Raw genomic sequence first — 24,372 nt, 5'->3', positions numbered from 1 at the left:
GTGTAAATATGACTGTTTTCTTCATTTCTTTTAAATATAAATTTATTTATTTTAATTGGAGGCTAATTACTTTACAATATTGTATTGGTTTTGCCATATATTGACATGAATCCACCATGGGTGTACACGTGTTCCCCATCCTGAACCCCCCTCCCTCCTCCATCCCCGTACCATCCCTCTGGGTCATCCCAGTGCACCAGCCCCAAGCATCCTGTATCATGCATCAAACCTGGACTGGTGATGCGTTTCTTATATGATATTATACATGTTTCAATACCATTCTCCCAAATCATCCCACCCTCCCCCTCTCCCACAGAGTCCAAAAGACTATTCTATGCATTTCTGTTTCAGATATTTTGCTGTTAGTGTACAGAAATGTGCATCATATCACCATGCTGTACATGTTGCACATTTTAAACTTACTTAATAGTATTATATATCAATTATTTTGCAGTAAAACTGGAAAAATAAACAAAAGCCATAATCTTGAAGGCCTCCATATCAGCCTCCACCGTCCATCACAATCACTTACTGCTACATCTGGCTAACTTGTTCCTTTAGACTTGTATTGCTTAAGATTGATCCAGGATTGCCTTTAAGAGGATACCTTTTCCTGTTCATCTGCCCTCTGCATGGCCATTCTTTCGATTCTTATTGTATTCTATGTATTTATTTCTCTACTATATCATTTATCATATTCTATTCTCTATTTCTCACCATTGAGTGCTCAAGTCCTTTCGCTCAGGACCAAACCTTCTAAATTCAGCACAATTGCTAACACTTTGCAGTCCCTCTGTATATGTTAAATAATTAAAGGATTGCTAAGATAAAAGAGGAAAACATTGTAGGTGAGGATAGAATGTTACAAAAGAGAACAAAATATTAAAAAATGGTTTACTTTTAGGAGATGAGGGGAAAAGACATTTGAAAAAGAAAATATTTGGGAAGAAAGAAAACTATCATGGAAAATCTGAAGAGAAAAAAAATAGAGGTCAGAGTCTTAGGGACCAGTATTTCCTGGTAAGAAATGTGTACTTTATTTTACAGGCAATGGTAAACCAATGTAAGAAAGCCCTGTGGCAGACCGGTACCTGCCCCCAAAGACATCAGGTCCTAAACCCTGGAACCTGTAAATGTCATCTTAAAAGAAGATAGAGTTTTTGCAGATGTGATTATGGATCTTTAGAAGAAGAAAGAGATTATCCAGGATCAATGAGATTGACCCAACATGAAATCACATGTATCCCAACAAGAAGGTAGCAGAAAAATTGTTGACGCACAAGGGAGAATGTAATGTGAAGACAGAGCAGATGAAGATTTGATGCTGCTCATCTTGAAAATTAGTGTGATATGATTACAAGCCAGGGAATGCTAACAGCAACCACAAACTGGAAGAGGCAGAGCACAGATTCTCATAGAGACTCAGGAAGTTGTGTGGCCTTGCTGACATCTTCCTTTCAGCTTGGCATCTTCCTACTAATTTAGGAGTCCTGGTCTCCAGAACAGTGACAAAATCAATTTCCATTGTTTTAAGTCACCAAGTTTGTGGTAATTTGTTACAGTAGCCACCGGAAACTAATACAGTTTGAATGAGTGAAAAATTAGAAAATTACTTATTTGTAACAGAAGACTTTCATTAGTGAAAAAGGAAGTCTGGGAAGGGAGCTGCAGGAGCAGAACAGGAGGCCAGTTGGGAGATGATGACATTAATGCAGGGCTTCCCAGGCGGCTCAGTGGTAATGAATCCGTCTGCCAATGCAGGAGATATGGATTCAACCCCTGGATCAGGAAGATCCCCTGGAGAAGGGAATGGCCACCTACTCCAGTATTCTTGCCTGGGAAATCCCATGGACAGAGGAGCCTGGTAAGCTAGAGTCACATGGAGCCACCAAGAATCAGACATGACTGAACATTACATTAATGTGGGTAAATCATTAGGGGAGTCTACAACAATGTGGCAGCAGCTCTGAGAATGGCAAAAGGGAATGAAAATTATTTGTAAAACATATGTAGTTACAAATATTGTGCATGGTGAAGAAATTACATATGTGATTACATATTGTATATTTCTTACATATATTGTGTACATATATGTGTGTGTGTGTATATATATATATATATATATAGTCTGATGGTGGTTAAAATCTAAAATGCATATATTTTAATCCTTGTAAACAGAATAATTATTGCTATAATACGATGTACTGGGAGGCATTAGGATTAAAAATTTTCTTCCAGATAGGAAACAAAGGACTTTTCTTACTCATAGAAATAGTCTTAATTTCTTTGTATCATGGAAACCCTAGGCTAGAAGGGAAGTCAGAGGGTCTGACATAGTCTCTGTAGCCTTTTCTCCAGCGTTCTAGATGAATGATCACTTGACTTTTGCCTAACAAGCAACTCACAATGACCAGAGGCAGCAGGCAGTCCAGACACGCAGCTCTGCCTAGTATGCACTCATATACCAAATATTTGTCAGATTTCACTCTATATCTTTATGTGCTTTTCCAGTACTAGAAATTCATTACCCCATAAGAAAGACTCACAGAGCTTCCATTCTAGCAGGAAATAGATAAAAACCAAAGAACAAAATATATTAACAAAATATTAATCAGGTACAATTAGGGCTAGGAGGAAGACAAAATATAGTAATAATATATTGAATATTATAGTTTTGGAGTCAAGGAAGGCATCTCAGAGGAGGCAACATTTGATCTGAGACCTGAATGGTAGGTAGGAGTCAGCTGTACAAAGGTCTGGGCTGGAGAAATCAGGAAGAAGTAACAGAAGTATAGGGGCCTGAGGGTGGGGTGAGCTTGGGGTGTTTGGAGAATAGAAATCAGTACTTCTGCCACATAATGAAGAGCAGCATATCTGAAAGTTAAAATTCTGTGTTGCCCCAGAGCAACTCAGAGCCTGGGTAAAGTGGTGTGTTAACATGAGAAAAGTTTTGCTTAGGAATTTAATGGCCTGTTTTAATTCCTGGTCTTCATTTGATCAGGTGTGTGGTCTGAGATTTTTCTTTGACTCGCTAGATTTCCATCATCTGATATTTCTGATAAGTCATAGTGTCAGACTAAATCACTGATATTCAAATTGTATTCCATGAGCCCCTCTAAGGGGCCTCGTTGATGGGGTTCAGCACTCACCACCAGCTTCAACAAGAATAAGGCTGTATTCATCACTTACATTTTCCAAAACAAGCTTATCTAAACAAAGACTCCTTCAGGTCAAAAAAGTTTATAACATTAGCCAAAACTATCAGTTTAATTATTTAAAACTTCAGAACTAGTGATTCTAAGCTATAGATAATTTTGCATCAATAAAATGGAAGGAAAAAAAATGCAATCTAAATATGAAAAGGATTACCTGGCAAAAGAGTAAGCTACCCATCATAAAAGTTTTGCAAAAATAAAAACAAAAACAAACAAAAAAGCCCTATGTTTAGGAAGGTTGATGCCTATAATAAAAAAGGAAATACTTAAGAAATAGTGTCCTTTGGCCTATGACTTCGTGATTCTTTAAAAAAAAGAAAGAGGGAAACAGAACAAAGTCAGGTGATACTCCTCTGCCACTTGTGATGCATCCTTAGCCAGTCTAATGGTCTATCATGATGGTATTCTGCTATTTAATCTCTAAATCATCCGATTCTTTAGGGACACCATGGACTATAGCCCACCAGGCTCCTCTGTCCATGGGATTTCCCAGGCAAGAATTCTGGAGAGGGCTTCCATTTCCTTCTCCAGGGATCTGCATTGGCAGGCAGCTTCTTTACCACTGAGCCACCACCAGTCTAACCCTACAGTGTCCCTAGGTGGGCCTCTGGGAACCCAGGTAGAGCTAGGGGAAGATGAGAGGCTGCCTTTTTTTCTGTTAATGTGTGAGGAAAAGGGAGGAGGCCAGGACTCTGATTCCACATCTTCCCTCACCGTGAAACTTTAGGCAAGGACTCTCATTCCTCTGAGTTTCCGTCTCCTCACTTATAAGACAGAACACTGGCGTTTTCCCTATAGAAGAGTCAGAGAGGGAACAGGTATCCTGTGCTCTGAATTACTCTGTTTTAACATTTGTATCATGATTGTAATTTACCAAATGTCTTTTACATTCAAAATTCCTGATATAACACCTGCACGAGATAGTGGTGAAGGATCTAAAACGATCTTGACTTTAGTAAATGGTTTATGGAACACTCGATGCCTTCTTTAAAAAACAGAAGTTGTTTTTGTGAGTACAGACCTTCAGATGGACAATTTCAGGATGCTTAAAAGTAACAATTATCACCTCTTTCTTTTCTAAGTCACCAGAAGTGATGACTGTATCCACATTGAAATTGATCACTAATAACTGAATAACATATCTGGGAGACAGATAAACCAAATGCTGATAGTTTGGATGTCTTCAATCAACTAAATGGAAATATTTTATGAGAGGAAAGAGTTATCACTTTATTAGTAATGAACCTTAGCCTTTAAATTTGAGACACCCTTGTCCACTTGGCTAACATTTTAAATTTTAAGCAAAAAATAAAAAAAGGCTTGGGAGTGCAATTCTAAGCTCTCAACCTAACCATGGGGCTTTCATCCTCTGCCAGGCCAGAGTGACCACAGAGCTGCTGGATGAGCCCTCTGAAATCCTTTTTTGGATTACTATCACATTTTCCAGACAGCAGGAGCTTGGCTGTATGACCAAATCTTCTCAGCTTTCATGGGGCTCCAAGATGGCTTTGTTTATAAAAGAAAAAGAAAATCTGGGTAGAAATTTACTTTTCTATTTGGCATGCTGGCCCCACAGAGCAGGAAACTACTTTGACATTACCAGACACCTACAGTGGCATTCTTAGCCATCTTTGTCTTCCTTAAGGATAAAACATATCTCACTGTTTTCTTCTATTTATCTATTTACTCTTATAACACATTTAGTATGTGAAGGTTTTTTGTTAGACATCAGATGTATAAGGAAGGATCCCCTGATAAAACAAATGACAGGATCTTAGAAGGGACACAGATTTGTTATAACTCATGAAGAGTTTAATAAAGAGACTATTTACAAAGTGGACAGAGAAAAGGAAAACTCAAGGGATAGTATAGATCCCAGCGCACCAAGCCCCATGGTAAGAAAGGGGTTGGTACAATTTCTAGGGTTGAAGAAATAAAAACAGAAGAGAATACTCCACATTTATTTACTCTCCTCTCCCTGCCCCAATCTCCTGCCATGTTTCCTCATTAGTTAAACCCAACAAAAGCCAGAAGGCAAGGCATTCTCTTGGTGTAGTCTTACAAGTCAGTCTCTTCTCGCAGAAAGCAGGAGGAAGCAGGCAGAGAGGGGATCTAGAAGGGAAAATCGAAGACACATGGCAGCCTGGGAGAACAAAGATAATTTAAGCAGTATTTTTCTACTTTGATTTTCATCTAAAGTGTGAGAGTGAAGTCTCTCAGTCGCGTCCGACTCTTTGTGACCCCATGGACTGTAGCCTACAACACTCCTCCATCCATGGGATTTTCCATGCAAGAGTATTGGAGTGGGGTGCCATTTCCTTCTCCAGAGGATCTTCCCAACCCAGGAATTAAACCTGGGTCTCCCACATCATAGACAGATGCTTTACCATCTGAGCCACCAGGGAAGTCCAATCACAAGGAAGATCACTGAGGAAGTAGAAGTCTGAATTTTCCTGCCTATACATGTGGTAAATAAAACAAACAACTGAAAAAACTCATAGTGAATTGGGTTCAATCACCAGGAATTGGTGTTCTTTTTCTAAGTTTTTAAGCTGCATTTCTTCTCAGAGGCAATATATTATAATGGAAAGAACAAAAGCTTTATTCCTGGGTAAGACCAATTCAAATATTCACTTTGACTTTACATTCTCTATGTGACTTGGGGTAAATTATTTCACCTTTCCCAAGATTAATTTCCTCACTGGTAAATATGAGACTAGTTACATCTACCTAGTACTATGCATGACACATAGTAACAGCTCAGAATAATTTATCTTTCATAACAGCTAATAATATTATGATTGTTTAAGTATCAATTCTAAAACATCAGTAATTCTATGTTTCAGCCAAAAAGTAGGTGTCTATTGCAGAAAGAAAATATTTAAGAAGCAGTATCCTTTGGCCTATAACTTAGTGATTTTTAAATTATCTGTTTTCTATTATTGGTTAAATTTGACCCTTCTTCAGAAGCTCTGTGCATTACAGGCTATAACTCCACTGTGCCAAAGGTTGAATTATAGTTCAGATCAGCTAGAAAATGTCCTTAAGATTATGTCATTTATAAGTCAGACAACTCTGGTGGGCCCCAAAGTTCATATCATAGTATATTATGTGATCTACCATGGCCTAGAATTCCATCACACAGAAGCCTTGCTCACATGCAGAAGAGAGAGATGACAATTGTCAAAAAGATCATAAAGTGTGAAGGAAAATACACTTTAAAAATGGCAATGCCTTATTTTGGGTGGGTATGCAAGATAGTAAGAGTTAGAAAAAAATGAAAAATTGTACCTAAAACTATTGACTAATTAGCCAGTGTTATTCTAGGATAGGGAAGACAAGAGAGGAATGCTGAGAATATATTCATTTATTGAAGACTACATAAAAAAGAGAAAGCATACAAACTAAAGTGCAAAGAGCCATCATATGAGAAATACCCTGTTCACTGGAGGTAAATAAAAATTGAATAAAGGAAAATTAGTAATACTGTTATGCTAAGCTTTTTATGAAAAAGAAATTGACCTCAAAGTCTCCTAAAATGTTTCCTGACCATCAAGTTCAGTCTTTCTCTGTAATTATGCACCCAAATATGAGTCTTATATAAACCAAGTACAGATTATTTAGTGACTATTATATTTTGTCTTAACCTGGAATCTTTTGAGTGCACTAAAAATAGAATTCACTCAAACTAGTTTCATGGCAAAGGGTAATTATTTGAAAACATACAGATATGTCATGGGGAAGGTTTCACAAAACCTGGAATCAGGAATCATAAAACAAGTGCTGAGGTTCCTCCTGCCGTGTTTCCTCCCTGCTTCGCCCCAAGCATTTCACTCACTCTCCCTCTCTGGATGCACACCCCTCCTCCTCCTGGGCATGTACTCCTCCACCATAGTCCTGGCTTCACATTCAATCCATCACACACAGACTGGAGGCCCAGTTAGCAAAACAGAGACTCTACCTGGCTCAACTTATTTCAAGTGCTTTCTCCAATCCCATTTTCTATTGGGAGGTTGTGTCACTGAATTGCCGCCCAGAATGGAAACAGGCTATATAAAAGCGGGTCATGATCCAACTAGAAAGGGGAGAGCAAAAACTAAAAGATTGTTCAGAAAAGAAATGGAATGTAGAGTGTGTGCAGAGTTATATGGAGACAAGATGGAAATTGTTTTAAAAGGTCTTACTAAGTTTTAACAGGTATTATTATTCCAGGATATTAATATTCCTATTCAAATGTCATTAAAACACTATTAGACTTCATACCATATAACTGCTTTTTCATTTACCATCTACCCCCTATGCACCAAGCATGATTTCTAACCAAGAACTATTCTAGCTTTCATTTTGCATTTTTGTATTGATCATTAAAAAAAAAGTGAACGATGTATAGAAAATTATGGGTGGGGTGTCTAAAGAAGTAAATCAAAAGCAAACAATATCCCATACAGCAAAACCCAAAATGTAAACATTTTTGGTGTATGGCCTTCAACTTTAACTCTACACACAAATCTATTCATAAACTTGATCTTATATGACTTTATAATTTACATAACTATGTTTAAAGTGTTTTCTGTAAGTTGATTTTTTACATTTGCTCTTTATAATAAATATTTCTTTCCATTTTAATTATGGCTATATATAATTTCATAAATATCTGAACAAAATCAATTGACTACTCAAATTTGTCACTATAAATATATAAACAGAATATATAGACATACAGATGTCAAGTATGCATATACAGATATTTATGCATATATAATCTAATCACCAGATGGTCAATACTGAAATCAAATTGATTATATTCTTTGCAGTCAGCAAAAACAAGATCCAGAGTTGACTGTGGCTCAGATCATGAGCTCCTTATTGGAAAATTTAGACTTAAATTGAAAGTAGTGAACACTGTTAGGCCATTCAGGTATGACTGAAATCAAATCCCTTATGATTACACAGTGTAAGTGACAAATAGATTAAAGGGATTAGATCTGGTAGACAAAGTGCCTGAAGAACTATGGATGGAGGTTCATAACACTGTACAGAAGGCAGTGATCAAAACCATCTCAAAGGAAAAGAAATGCAACAAGGCAAAATGGTTGTCTGAGGAAGCCTTACTAATAGCTGAGAAAAAAAGAGAAATCAAAGCCAAAGGAGAAAAAGAAAGATATACCAAAATGAATGCAGAGTTGCAGAGAATAATAAGGACAGATTAGAAAACCTTCTTAAGTGAACAATGCAAAGAACTAGATGAAAACAATAGAATATGAAAGACTAGAGATCTCTTCAATAAAACTAGGGATACAAAAGGAATATTTCAGGCAAATAGGAGCACAATAAAGGACAATAACTGCAGGGACCTAACAGAAGGAGAAGAGATTAAGAAGAGGAAAGAATACGCAGGAGAACTGTACATAAATGGTCTTAATGACCTGGATAATCGCACTGGTGTGGTCACTCACCTAGAGCCAGACATCCTGGAATGTGAAGTCAAGTGAGGCTTTGGAAATATTACTACAAAGAAAGCTAGTGGAGGTGATGGATTTCCAGCTGAGCTATTTCAAATCCTAAAAGATGATGCTGTTAAAGTGTTGATTTTAATGCCAGCAAAATTGGAAAACTCAGCAATGGCCTCAGAACTGGAAAAGGTCAGTTTTCATTCCAATCCCAAAGAAAAGCTATACCAAAGAATGTTCAAACTACCATACAGTGGTACTCATTTTATATGCTAGCAAGGTTATGCTCAAAATCCTTCAAGCTTGACTTTAACAGTATGTGAACCAAGAACTTCTAGATATACAATCTGTATTTAGAAAAGGCAGAGGAACCAGAGATTAAATTGCCAACATCTATTAGATCATAGAAAAAGCAAAGGGATTCTAGAAAACCATATACTTTTGCTTCATTGACTATGCTAAAGCCTTTGACTATGTAGATCACAAACTGGAAATTCTTAAAGAAATGGGAATACCAGACCATTTTACCTGTCTCCCTAAGAAACCTGTATGCAGGTCAAGAAGCAACAGTCAGAACTGGACATGAAACAATGGACTGGTACAAAATTGGGAAAGGAGTACATCAAGTCTGTGTATTGTCACTCTGCTCATTTAACTTCTATGCAGAGCACATCCTGCAAAATTCTGGGCTGGATGACTCACAAACTGGAATCAAGATTACCAGGAGAAATATCAACAACCTCAGTTATACAGATCATGCCATTCTAATGGCACAAAGTGAAGAGAAACTAAAAGAGCATCTTGATTGTGGGTGAAAGAGGAGTGAAAATGCTGGCTTAAAACTCAACGTCAGAAAACAAAGACAATGGCATCCAGTCCCATCACTTCATGGCAAATAGAAGGGGAAAAAGTGGAAGCAGTAACAGATTTTATTCTCTTGGGCTCCAAAATCACTGCAGATGATGCCTGCAATCATGAAATGAAAAGATGATTGTTCCTTGGAAGGAAAGCTATGACAAATCGAGATGGCATATAAAAAGGAGATACATCACTTTATCGACAAATGTCTAAAGTCAAAGCTCTTTCAGTGCTGGAGAAGATTCTTGGACATCCCTTGGACTGCAAGGAGATCCAACCAGTCCATCCTAAAGGAAATCAATCCTGAATATTCATTGGAAGGATTGATGTTGAAGCTGAAGCTCTAATACTTTGGCCACCTGATGCAAAGAACTGACTGACTGGAAAAGAAACCCTGATGCTGGGAAAGACTGAGGGCAGGAGGACAAGCATGTGGCAGAGGATGAGATGATTGGATGACATCACTGACTCAGTGGACACAAGTTTGAGCAAACTCTGGGCAATAGTAAAGGACAGGAAAGTATGGTGTGGTACAATCCATGGTGTTGCAGAGTCAGACATGCCTTAGTGACTGAACAAAAACAAAACATATATGCGTGTGTGTGTGTGTGTGTGTGTGTGTGTGTGTGTATGTCATCTTAGACTGAATTTCTGGAAACAGATTACTTGGTAAATGATTGAGATGAACTACCCATATAGCAATCTGAAAAGACTGCCAATATCCATTCTCTTCAGTGTTCAAAATATCAGTGTTTAGACGGTCAAAAAAACAAAACACCACTACTAACAACAAAACCTGACAACTGGAAAGGATAAGTCACCACGCTGTTTTCAGGGACATTTTTCACAATTACAGAAGTTAAGCAATTTTAAATTCCTGTACCTGATTGTCCATATTCTAATTCATATGCTCCTGTAAAAACTCTTTGAAAGTTTCCCTCCTAACCTTTCACAGTTATTACCTTATATAAACTAGGTTTTCCTTTCCTATAATCTTTCTTAAAAGTAAAAAGACTCTGCTATAAAATTCAGTTTAGATGATAATTGTGGGATTGGTAAAATTGTTGCTAAAGGAGTCATAAAAACTTGTTTCAAATGTAGGCTTCAATGTTTAAACCTTAGTTAGACACCGTGTAATCACTTACAAAATGGAGACAAGAAACCCTACCTTCTGTAATAAAATTAATTTCTGCTCAGTGCTCTAAAAGCCTGTGTTGTAAAGGGCCACCTCTCTTTTATGACTTAAACTTTCTTGTTTACTCTCTGAAGAGTAATGGATTTGTTGAACATTTTTGAATTGCCTTACTCTTCCCATTCTCAGGAATTTTAGTATGATACTTCCTCTGCCTAAAATAATTTTCTCATCTTCCTGGCTTCTACACATCTTTATGACTTAAAATACTCCATTCACATGAAAACTTTTCTTTAACTCCACTCACGTTACTTGAGGTGCATCTGGTTATATGTCCTAAAAGGTCCTTTATAGTAATCACTGCATGTGGCAGTTCTTATTTTTAACATTTGGGTTTCTTTCTAAACATTTACGTTCTTTGAAAGTATGACCCATTTATATCTTGTTCACTACTGCATCTTCAGAGTTCTTAAGAGCTATACTTAACCAGCAATAAATTATGTGTAAATTTATGAACGAATGAACCAATTTTGCCTTCTGATGAATAATTCATCTTCATTCAAGTTTCATCATCCTTTTATCAATTATTGAAAATATTGTGTTTGTTTAGTTAGAGGTAACTAGAATGAAATCTAGTACAATAGAGTGGACTCATTTTCTCAAGCATAAAATGATATTTTACTAAAAGCTTGCACACTTGTGGTGACAGCGGAGGTGATTTTAGGTAGTTAAAATTATTTAGAATACTGATATGAGTACTTTTGTTGAATCTGTAAGGTGATCTTGGTCTCCTGTTTTTGTGGAAATGAATAATGAACATTCCATCTGTCATCCTCTCCTGGACACATAAATAAGAAGACTTATCTCCCACCCCAACCCCTACTACCCTTTGGAATTTGTCAGGTCCATGTGATGTCTCTTCCAACAACACAAGAGATGACTATACACATGCATATCCCCAGATGGTCAATATCAAAATCAGACTGATTATATTATTTGCAGCTGAAGATGGAGAAGCTCTATACAGTCAGCAAAAACAAGACTGGGAGCTGACTGTGGCTCAGATCATGAACTCCTGATTGCAAAATTCAGACTAAATTTAAGAAAGTAGGGAAGACCACGAGGCTATTTAGGTATGATGTAAATCAAATAACTTAAGATTGTACAGTGGAAGTGACAAACAGTTTCAAGAGATTAGATCTGATAGACTGCCTGAAGAACTGTGGATGGAGTTTCCCAACATTGTACAGGAGGCAGTGATCAAAACTATCCCCAAGAAAAGGAAACGCAAAAAGGCAAAATGGTTGTCTTGGAAGGCTTTACAAATAGCTGAGAATAAAAGAGAAGTGAAAGGCAAAGGAGAAAAGGAAAGATATACTCATTTGAATGCAGAGTTCCAAAGAATAGCAAGGAGAGATAAGAAAGTCTAAATGATCAATGCAAAGAAATAGAGGAAAACAACAGAATGGGAAAGACTAGAGATCTCGTCAAGAAAATTAGAGACACCAAGGCAATATTTCATGCATATATGGGTACAATAAAGGACAGACATGTACCTGACGGAAGCAGAAGATAATAAGAAGAGGTGGAAAGAACACACAGAAGAACTACACAAAATATCTTAAAGACCCAAAAACCATGATGGTGTAATCACTCACCTAGAGACAGACAAGTGGGCCCTAGGAAGCATCACTATGAACAAAGCTAGTGGAGGTGATGGCATTCCAGGCGAGCTATTTCAAATCCTAAAGGATGATGCTGTGAAAGGGCTACACTCAATTTGCCCCAAAATTTGGAAAACTCAGCAGTGGTACAGGACTGGAAAACATCAGTTTTCACTTCAATCCCAAAGAAAGGCACTGCCAAAGAATGTTCAAACTACCACACAATATTGCGCTTATTTTACATGCTAGCAAGATAATGCTCAAAATTCTCCAAGATAGGCTTCAAGAGCACATGGACTGAGCAATTCCAGATATTGAAGTTGAATTTTGAAAGACAGAAGAACCAGAGATTGAACTGCCAGCATCTCTCGGATCATAGAGAAAGCAAGAGAATTCTAGAAAAACATCTGCTTGAACATTGACTATGTGGATCAAATTAAACTAGGGGAAATTCTTCAAGAGATGGGAATACCAGACCACTTAACCTGCCTTCTGAGAAGGCTGTATGCAGGTCAGGAAGCAACAGTTAGAACTGGACATGGAACAACAGACTGGTTCCAAATAGGGAAAGGAGTACGTCAAGGCTGTATATTGTCATCCTGCTTATTTAACTTCTATGCAGAGTACATCATGTGAAATGCCAGGTTGAATGAAGCACAAGCTGGAATTAAGATTGCTGGGAGAAATATCAATAACCTCATATATTCAGATGAACCCACTCTTATGTCAGAAAGTGAAGAAGAACTAAAGAGCCTCTTGACGAAAGTGAAAGAAGAGAGTGAAAAAGCTGGCTTAAAACTCAGTATTCAAAAAATGAAGATCATAGCATCTGGTCCCATCACTTCTTGACAAATAGATGGGGAAACAATGGAAACAGTGACAGACTTTATTTTCTCGGGCTCCAAAATCAGTGCAGATGGAGACTGCATCCATGAAATTAAAAGACACTTGCTCCCTGGAAGAAAAGCTATGAGAAACCTAGACAGCATATTAAAAAGCAGAGACATAACTTTTCTGACAAAGGTCTGTATAGTCAAAGCTATGGTTTTGCAGTAGCCATGTATGGATGTGAGAGTTGGACCATAAAGGAGGCTGAATGTTGAAGAATTTATGCTTTTGAACTATGGTGGTGGAGAAGACTCTTGAGAGTCCCTTGAACTGTAAGGAGATCAAACCAGTCAATCCTAAAGGAAATCAATCCTGAGTATTCATTGGAAAGACTGATGCTAAAGCTGAAGCTCCAATATTTTGGCCACCTGATTAGAAGAGTTGACTCATTAGAAAAGACCATGATGCCAGGAACAACAGAAGGCAGGAGGAGATGGGGACAACAGAGGATGAGATGGTTGGATGGCATCATCAGCTCTATGGACATGAGCTTGAGCAAATTTCAGAAGATGGTGAAGGACAGGGGAAACCCAGTGTGCTGCAGTCCATGGGGTCATAGACTCAGACACAACTGAAAGACTGAAAAACAACAAATATGTATAAACAGTTCAACAGAAATATGCCTTAACAAAGGTAAAGGGAAAAAAGAATAAAATTTTAATGCATGTTACCACATGGATAAGTCTTGAAAACATTGTGCTAAGTGAAATAAGCCAGTCACAGAATACAAATCATATTATGTGATCGTGCATATATGAGTTACCTAAGTTAGTTGAATTCAAAGAGACAGAAATCAAACTAGTGTTCTCCAGGGATGAAGGGTAGGAAGCAATGGGTAGTTAGTGCTTAACAGGTATCAAGTTTCAGTCTGGGATGATCAAAAAGTCCTAGAGACGGATGGTGATGGTTGCATAATGATGTGATATATTTATGTCACTGAATTGAATACTTTAGAAAGGTTAAAATGGTAAATTCTATGTCACATGCATTGTATCACAATAAATTAAAAAAAAAGAGTCCAGATAGTATTCAGATATTTTAAAAGTTAGTCTTCTGTGTTAGTCAATCAACCTTATCTGACTCTTTGTGACCCCATGGACTGTAGCCCACCAGGCTCACCTCTCCATGGAATTCTCCAGGCAAGAATACTGGAGTAGATTGCCATGCCCTCCTCCAGGAGATCTCCCCAACTGAGGGACTGAACTCGAGTCTCTTGCATTGCAGGCGGACTCTTTATTGTCTAAGCCACTAGGGAAGCCTGATAAATAATGACAGTTTGGGAAATACTGACATAGGGAATACACACGAGCTTTCAGATCAAAGAGACCTTGGATTTCAAGTAGAGCTGTTTTGTACTTGCTGAGAACCTTGGGCATTTGTTGATCTTTGTCAGACTCACTTTCACTGCCTGTGAAACCAAGGCACTGTAAAGATATGCAAGGAAACATGCAAAGCACTTAAACAAAAGTAGGCACAGTGCAGAAACCCAATTAGTGCTTCCAATTGTTATAGTGCCATTGTTTTTGTCATGTTTTAAAATGAAGTAGGAGACTGAAGTGTTTTCTCTACAGTATTATTTTTTTCACAGAACATAAATTTGATTAGAAATCAAGTTATGAAAAACAAGATTTTGTTCCAGTAGAGTTATTGAATATTTTATCATTTTAGAAGTCCAATTTTCTTCATTCATTCTCAGTGTATTCTGCCTTTATAAGATAAGGAACAGATTCAATTTATGCTGTCAAACACTAGCTACCTAGCGCTCTAAAAGACTGTTCCTTTTAACCTTCTTTTATGTTTACCTTGCTGAAATACAGTTAAATGCTTTCAATAAAACATAAAACCTCCAACAGTCAAAACCTACGAAAGATTTCTATTCCTATATTAAGCTAAATAGTTCATTTGTCTGAAAAAATATACATGAACTATTTAGCTTAATAAAATTTTACACTGTTGCTTTGTAAACAACATGTAAATAAGAATGATCATTTCTAGTCTGATGAATGAATTTTTGTCAAAAGCCCATTATGTAACCATATTATTCAGGGTCATGGGAGAGCAGAAATAAGGATATCTCCATAGACTCTAATCACAAGGAACTATAAATCTTATTAATTAATGATATGAATGATCATCTCTGGACAAAGTTTCCAGTGGTAGTTTAAAGCAGCTAATAATGAGTCAAATCTTATTCTACATTTCCTAAAATAAAATATATGCTATCTCATGAAGTCCCCTTAAAATAATAGTATTTAGCATGTTATTTCTTAACTCTGCTTCTGTCCATACTGTGTCACTGTCTGAGGGCCCTTTTCTTGTATACATGCCTGCTTACATCCTATTCTGTCTCTAAAGTCCTCCTCTCTGAAATCATCCTCATCTACTTCACTCTACGATGTGTGTGTGTTCAGTTGCTCAGTGGTGTTTGACTCTTTGGGGACCCATGGACAGTAGCCTGCCAGGTTTCTGTATCCATGGAACTTCCCAGGCAAGAACGCTGCAGTGGGTTGCCATTTCCTACTCCAGGGGATCTTCCCGACCTAGGAATTGAACCTGCATCTCCTGCACTGGCAGGCAGATTCTTTACCAACTGGGTCACCTGAGAAGCACTCTATAATAGTGTGTCAGAAATGAGTATGACCTTAAACATAAAATTCCAAACCAGACTGCAGACTGTTTTCTAACAGTGGCTAGAGGGAAGATATTCCTGTTGACTGAAACCTAAAATGTCTTAAAGAAAAGAAATCTATTCTCTTATTCATTTATATTCTTCATGGTTCTCCAAAAATGTATAATTATAATTTAGGCATTCAGTCGGAGAAGGGAACGGCAACCCACTCCAGTCTTCTTGTCTAGAGAATCCTGTGGACAGAGGAGCCTGGTGGGCTGCTGTTCACAGGGTCGCGCAGAGTCGGACACAACTGAAGCGACTTAGCATGTTGCATTGGAGAAGGAAATGGCAACCCACTCCAGTGTTCTTGCCTGGAGAATCCCAGGGACAGAGGAGCCTGGTGGGCTACAGTCCATGGGGTCTCACAGAGTCGGACACGACTGAAGCAACTTAGCAGCAGCAGCAGCAGCAGCAGCAGGCATTCAGTACCTGCTAATATGATTTAGTTAAGATAACTGTATACAAGAAGTGATGCTCAGTCTTTCTAGTTACCAAGGATAATGATCTTTTCATTAAAGACATTGCAAACGCCCCACAGGCATTTAAGTTTATTGGTATCACTTACAGGAAACTAGTTTCCAAGATGTCTTATGAAACTTGGGCTTTTCTGCCTTATTGTTCTCATCATTCCATCTTAAGAGGATACTGTGAAATGTATGCGACCTCACAAACAAAATTAAGACAAAGAAATCAACCAAATCAGTCAAACCACTCATATATTTATAGCGTGGGATAACCATATTACAGGGCTAAATTAACATTATAATTTAGGGAAATATCCTCATCAGATGAGAAGCAAACCATACATTTTTAATGTAGCAGCCAGGCCATTAGACTTTTTCAGTTCCCTAAGTATTTAACTTGATCGCTTTGCTATAGAATGCTACTGTTAGATAATCCTTTGTCCACATTATTATATTCCATTTTAAAACCTCCAAGTAATGAGTATATGGAACTTGGTGTAATGAATAAATTAAGTTAATAAGGTAAATTTAGATCTAGTGCAAGAAAAGAGAAAAATAAATGACCAGTCTTCCCAAATCCACTGTCTTCAAAATCTATAATGAGGACTGTCAAAAAGAAAAAAGTCCAGGAGCAAAACAATCTAATTTTTTTCATTTCTTTTTTCTCTCCTTTATGCCATCAGGAAAAGGTCTCTTTTAAATTAATAACAACTACATATAAGAATTTTCACAATTTGTTGACTGTGTTTGAAATGACAGAAGAGAAATAAAAAAAAGATTATTTTAAACTATATCTAACATACAATTAAAAGGCCATAGATACAGACCTGAGTTTGTGTTTGTTACACCTTGGGACTCTTATTCTCTCACTAGAGAAAGTTAATTGCTCCACTGTTTATGATATCCTGTCTTATTTACATATCTACATTCAATTGCATTCTAATTTATTGATTTACTCTTTTTGATCATTATATCCTTATATAATATATACACACATCTATATCTGTATCTATATCTAAAACTATATCTAATATATGCTTCCTATATTAAACTGGGCTTCCCAGTTGGCAATAGTGGTAAAGAACTGGCCAGCTAATGCAGGAGATGCAGGAAACTCAGGGTTCAATCTCTGGGTCAGGAAGATCCCCTGGAGAAGGGCATGGCAACCCACTCCAGTATTCTTGCCTGGAGAATCCCATGGACAGAGGAGCCTAGCAGACTACAGTCCCCAGGATTGGAAAGAGTCAGACGTAACTGAAGCAACTTAGCACACATGCAACAGTAAACTGGGACTGTTTATGTCATGAGTCAAGCAGTTAGGTAATTTTAAAGCAAATTAAATAAAGGAAGAGACATCAAGTGATGGTGATAATTATGGTCTCCCCCACTAATATTTTTATTAATAACAATATAACAACAATAATAATAATAAACTATAGTAGTTACCATGTGATGAAAACTACCATGCTAAATATTTTACATGTCATCTTACTGAATTCTCAAATAAGTCTGAAATTAGGTACCATTCTCCCAGTTTCAAAGGTGAAGTGACCACAGCTTAGACGAAGTAACCAGCTTGCCTAAGGCTGTAATAGCTTGTTGAGTGGCAAAGCTGAATTCCAACCTCCGGTTTGTCTGACTGCCTCCCAAGCACAGCCATATCAGAGTGCGCCTTGATCAAGGCTTATTTCTGGTCACTAGTCACTCCATTTACTCTGCTGAGGGTCCTCAAAACTGGACTGTCCTTGCTTTTCTGTCTGGCACCTTTGTTTCATTGCTGGGCAATGTGTCTATGCATACAACTGACACTTCCACTGTGCATGGTCAGATCTGCCTCTCTTTAGCTAAATGTAGACTCAGGCCTGAAAGGAATGGCTCAACATAGGCAATAGACTGGGCTTAAAAACTCCCATTTGATAGTCTTATACAGCACAAGTTTTAGTTAGTCCCTTATATACTCTTTTAGAACAGATGTAGGTCAGGGAAGATGGGACATGGGGAGTCAATTAATGCAAAACACCGCATGGCATAATTTTCAAATGGGTAGTAATGTCCAGATATTTTAATCACTCACAAAGCCAATAGTTGGGACCACATTGTTGTCCCACATTTATGCATTTATGGTAAGTCAGTATTTCTGCCTGTCTGGAGATTATCCAGCTATTCTCTTTGGAATGGACCAAGTATTTAAAGAAAAACAGAGAAAATCTTTTTATCTCTCTGGCTTGGGAAAAGTAAAATAAGTGCTGTCAATAAATATCTTTGGACTTCACAAATTTCCATCATCCTCGATTATTTATGTCTTTTCAAACCTCAAACATACACCATGGGGATTTGATAGTATACAATTTTCAGTCAAATTGCCACAGATACCCATGGAGAATTCAGTTTGATGTGGGGATTATCCCTTATTTTTCTTTGATCAAAGTTGCAGCTTGTGGATGTTTCTGGACCACTTCAAACAGTTGCTTTGGAAAGAGTTCATGTGTGTGTTTCTGTGCTCCAATCTCTGATCGCATAGCTCCCCTTGGCTCATGCAGACAGGATCTTGGACTCTTTTCACAGACACTCTTAATTAAAGGAAATGAAATTGACACCCCCATGGGAAAACTAGAACACTCTAGTTTAGAGAAGCCATTCAATTTGTTGGAAGTAAATACTAATCCATGTTATAATTCTAACTTTAAAGATTCTGTGACATGTATACCACTTGGGAGATTTTCATATGAAATATGAGCTTGTAGGGAAAACTCAGAAGTGCTTCTATGTGACACACACTTTTCTTTCCAAAGAATATCTTGGTAAAAAAGCACTGGTTATCTCAGAAAAATAGCAAGATAAAAATAACTCCCTATACCTAACAATTACTTAGCATCTGCTCTGTGTTATGATTTAAGTATTGGCTGATGATATACCATTGTAAACACTGATTCATTCTTTTCAATTCATAGAGTTTGTCTCCCCACTACTCTATCACCTTCAATCCCCACCATGATTTTTTTTTTTTCTTTTTCTGGTTTTGTGAACATGGAGTGTTTGTCCTTACCTCCAGGACTTTAGATATACTGATTCTTCTACTAAGAATTATCCTCTACTCTTACTTTCACCTTTTGACTGCTAGAATTCTACTTATGCTTGGTCTCTTAAAGATATTTTCCCCAGTAAGTCCTCTCTGATTTTCTAATTCTAGGTTCAGTGACCCTTCTACTAATATATATTCCTATAGCACTTTGTTTTTATCACCTCAAAGCCTTTTTGACACAGTAGGGATTGCCTCTTTGTTAGTATTCCTCACCCCCACAACATCATAAGCTTCTAGAATGCAGAGATTATCTATTTACTATCCTATGGTTCAGCATCTAGCATAATCATCAACACATTATTGTTGTTTAGTCACTAAGTTGTGTCTCACCCTTTTGTAACCCCATGGACTGCAGCTCACCAGGCTCCTCCATCCATGGGATTTCCCAAGCAAGAATACTGGAATGGATTTCCCTTTCCTTCTCCAGGGGATCTTCTCAATCCAAAGTCCAAACCTGTGTTTCCTGCATTGGCAGGCAGATTCTTTATCACTGAGCACTTGGAAAGCCCTGACTAACACATAGTAGGTGCTTAATAAGGCAATACTTGATTTAATAACTATGACCACCATTCAGTGTATCTACTGTTTTCCAGACATTGAAGTTGTACACCTGACACTTTTTATATCTACTGTTTCCATCAACCATGGAGTGATCATGTTATTATTTTCACTTCAGATATAAGAAAATGGAAGTTTAAGTTAGACTCTCCACAATCTGTGAGTCCTCAGCAACAAGGCCTGTGCTCACTCTCATTTTACCACATCTCTTAGAAGATAGTTTTCCAGTACATTTTCAACCTCGAAACTAACAAAACTACTTCCATGTGAAGCACATAGAGATTTCTAACTAGTTTGCTTTGAAATATTTTAAAGTAGATAAAAAGATATTTATAAGACAAAGCAGTGCTTATTTACAGGCCCCTCTTAAGCATAATTATTTCTGCCCTTTCATTCTTGCTCTGTGAAGAAGTATTTTCTTCCTCAAGACTGAAATTCTAGGGCAAATCACCTTGAAAGAAATAGGCAAAAAGGAGTCAGAGATAACTTCAATAAAGATGTTTCCACAAGATGCACAGAAAAACCCAAATGAACTTTTTTGGCCAACCCAATACTATGTGGTGAATTAATCCATACCCCTTAGTTCTTGTGAGTTTAGCACTGTGATCAATGATACAGTCTCTATAACTAGATTACTGGGTTCAAATTCTGGCTCCTGGGCAAATATAGCCTTGGGCTAGCTAGTTACTTAGTATCTTTGGATTCAGTTTCCATATCTGTAAATTGGGAACAAAAAGAATAGCACCTGCAGCAATAGGTTGTTTGGAGGATTAAAAAATCATGGTCACTACATAAAAACTATTTTGAATATCAACATCATTGTTTTTACTCAAAGTTTCCTCTGACTTCGAGCTTCCTCATCTCACCTTATATGATTGTTGGCAAGATTTGATATACTATATGCAAAACATTCAATGATTCCTATAACATAAACATCTTTCAACAATTATTATTCCTTAAATAGGGGAGAGAGGTGGTTGAGTTGGGTGGTCCAATACAAATCTCAGATTTCCACCCTTAGAGCCAAGCTCTCAGTATCTTCAGAAAGCCATCTTTCTCCTTGTGTGCTCTAAATTTCACTGCATAGGCAATTCTCAAAACAGTTAATCAGGTCAGGCTTATGTATATAGCTTCAGATTCACAGGTGACCAATGGATTCCCTAATTTAGGTCCAACTGTCTAACATTTCCATCTGGTTTAAAAGCATTTATTTTCTTTAATGATCTTGCTGGAGACAATGGTTCCCCATAAATGACTTTGCTCTTTGGCTGTATTAGTCAGATAGTACTCTATCTGTAGAAAGTAACACCCATTTCCCACCACTTTGTCTTTTTGTAGAATGTCTTTTAAACTGAAAGCAAAAGAGGTGCAATAATTGTCCCTAGACACTATCATGTTCCTTCCTGATTCCTTGATTGTCTAAAAGTGAACTGGGAAAACTATAACAAAGTTCTCTTCAATAATTAGTTCATTGGCCAAGGAAAAATTGGCTAAGGAAAAAGAATTAGCAATTCTGTTCTGTCATTAAAGCCTCATTATTCAGGGGTCCAGTTAACACAGTTTTATAAATTAGAACTAAGAACAGCTGGTGGATAAGATGAAAGAAGCCAAGTGCATTTGATTTTCTCTGTACTCTGCCTCTTCCATTATTAAAGAAAAACATTAAATTTTATTGTTGCAAATGCAGTGATCAAATTAAAATTTGGATGTATATGTTGATGTCATATAATAAAATAATACTAAATTAGGGGATTGTACATGAGCTCTGTTATCACTTCTGTGATTAACTCTGACCTCAGACAAATTATTTAACCTTTTGGCTTTCAGCTTTCTCATCACTCAAATTGCAATAACTATATCATCATTCAATAATAATAATTAAATGTATAAATTCCTGTGAAGATACTTTGAAAAACATAAAAATTATATATATTACCTATACTTTTTGTGTTTATTATCTCTACTATTTGTAAAGATAGCATTTACGTTAGTCATCTGGAAAGTTTTTGAATATATTAGGCAATTATATTATTCCCAAACTTTATATTTTCTTTATAAAATCTAGCAAGCATTTTCTGAATAATAAGTAATTAAAAGGTAGAAAATAAAGACAGATAAACTTGGAAAGCATTATCAAATAGGTAGATTTGGCTAAATAGAAAAAGGTCCTTGCTTGATTTAGAAAGATGTAAATGATGTTGATGATGACGATAATGAAGGTGATGATAAGATTATGACAATGGTAATAATAAAAGTCATGTATATGTAGCATAGAAGATTTTTATAATGCACTTCTGTTGCTGCTGCTAAGTCACGTCAGTCGTGTCCGACACTATGCGACCCCATAGACAGCACCCAACAGGCTCCTCCTTCCCTGGGATTCTCCAGGCAAGAATACTGGAGCGGTCGCCATTTCCTTCTCCATTATAATGCACTAGTATATCTTAAAGTACTTGGGTTTTTATGAAACCTCAGGAAAGAAATAAAAGTATATATGCATTATTCTTATATCACAATGAGGAAGCTGATAGTCAGATGAGTTAAATGCCTTGCCAAGGTAAAGTAACAATTAAATGGGAAATAAGAACCTTCACTCATTCATTGGCTTATTTATTCATTCATTTAGTCAACAAACACTATCTGCCGCTTACTCTGAAGTATGACAAACACTACTTATTCAGAAATGAACACAATGCAGAGGACCAAATATATTAACATGAGAAGGAAAGATAAATAATTCAATTAATAATCATAACATAAAAGAGTGAGGGCAATAATAGTAATATTCCTAAGATATTATGGATGCAAAAGACAGCCACTCTGCTGTCCCAGTTTATTCCAATGTGATTTTTAATAATGAGACTACTGACTTCATTTGCTTCCTTATGCCAGGGTAGATGCACTTGATATAAAAATTACTGCTGTCATTTTCCTATTTAATATTTTCAACCTATTATATCCCATCTAGTACAGCTTCTCTAGGTCCATCAGAAGAGCTATAAGCCTACAGAACATTTCAAGTATTTGGACTCTGGAAGTACTCTTTAAAAAGACCAAGTCCTAAAGCTGGAAAAACAGGAATAATTTTGACTACAAATTTTTCTTTCAGATTTTCTAGTTGACTAACCTACTGTTTCCCTGAACAATGAACTGCTCCTTTTAAAAGTGTGTCTTTGGAAGTCATAAAGAAACTGAGTCTTAAGAGACCAATGTAGCTGGAAAATGGCCTGAACAATTTAATAGCAGTGGAAACTCAAAATTGAATGTGAAGAGAGTACCACAAATTGCTATGTTGAGAAGATTAAGTACCCTAGAAAATGACCTAAAAATCTAAAACAGAAATATATACTTTCATAAAGAAAAAAAGAGAGAGAGAGAATTCAAAAAAATAAGAAAACTTAAGGGAGGGAGGTTCAAAAGGGAGGGGATATATGTATACCTACGGCCGATTCATGTTGCGGTTGGACAGAAAACAACAAAATTCCATAAAGCAATTATCCTTCAATTAAAAAATAAATAAAATTTAAAAAGAACATTCTAATTAATATAGCCAGGGGGATTCATGAAGACATTTTACTCATAAAGTAGGGATTCCTATGAAGGAGGATAAAAAAAAAAAAAAAGTACAAGAAATCACTCTTAGAGATTAAAGATATGATTATAAGCATTTAAAAACTATCAATAGAAAACCTAAAATATAAAGTCAAGGATATAGCTCAGAATATTTAAGAATAGCAATAAAAATAAAAACAAAATAATAAGAAAGGAATGAGATAGTGAGGCTCAAATCAAAAGATCCAGAATTTTACCAATAGGATTCCTTGAAAGAAGTAATAATAAAATTAAAGGAAAAATTATTAAACCAGTAAAGGACAACTACTTTCTTGTGGCTGAAAAAAGACATGTTATCAGATGGATGGGACCCCTAAATATCCTGTGCATGACTAATAAAAATAATAGGAAAAAATCCAAAGTTAATAGCACCCTTGTTAATTTCAATACCCAGATACTCAACACTCCCAGAGAAAGGAAATAAACTGACCCTGAAAGAAAGAAGAATAGACATTTACTAGCTTCTAATCAGTGACCTGATGTCAGAAAACAATGGTGGCTAATACCATGAATATTTTTAGGTAAAAATAATTTTCAACTAGTATTTGAAACATAGTAAGTGTGTCAATAAAGTCTGATAAGAAATCAAGGTACTTTAAAGCATAAGATTAATTCAGAAAGCTTGTGTGTGTGTGTGTGTGTTAGTCGCTTAGTAGCGTTCGACCCTTTGTGACCGCAGAGATGGTAGCTGGACAGGTTCCACTGTCCATGGAGTTCTCAGAAAGCTTATGGTGCAGTTCTCAGAAAGCTTATTTCTTACTTGAAAAGTCACTGCAGG

The sequence above is a fragment of the Budorcas taxicolor genome, chromosome 25 (assembly GCF_023091745.1).
Source record: "Budorcas taxicolor isolate Tak-1 chromosome 25, Takin1.1, whole genome shotgun sequence".
In the NCBI taxonomy this organism is placed as follows: domain Eukaryota; kingdom Metazoa; phylum Chordata; class Mammalia; order Artiodactyla; family Bovidae; genus Budorcas; species Budorcas taxicolor.
This window is presented reverse-complemented; position numbering follows the sequence as displayed.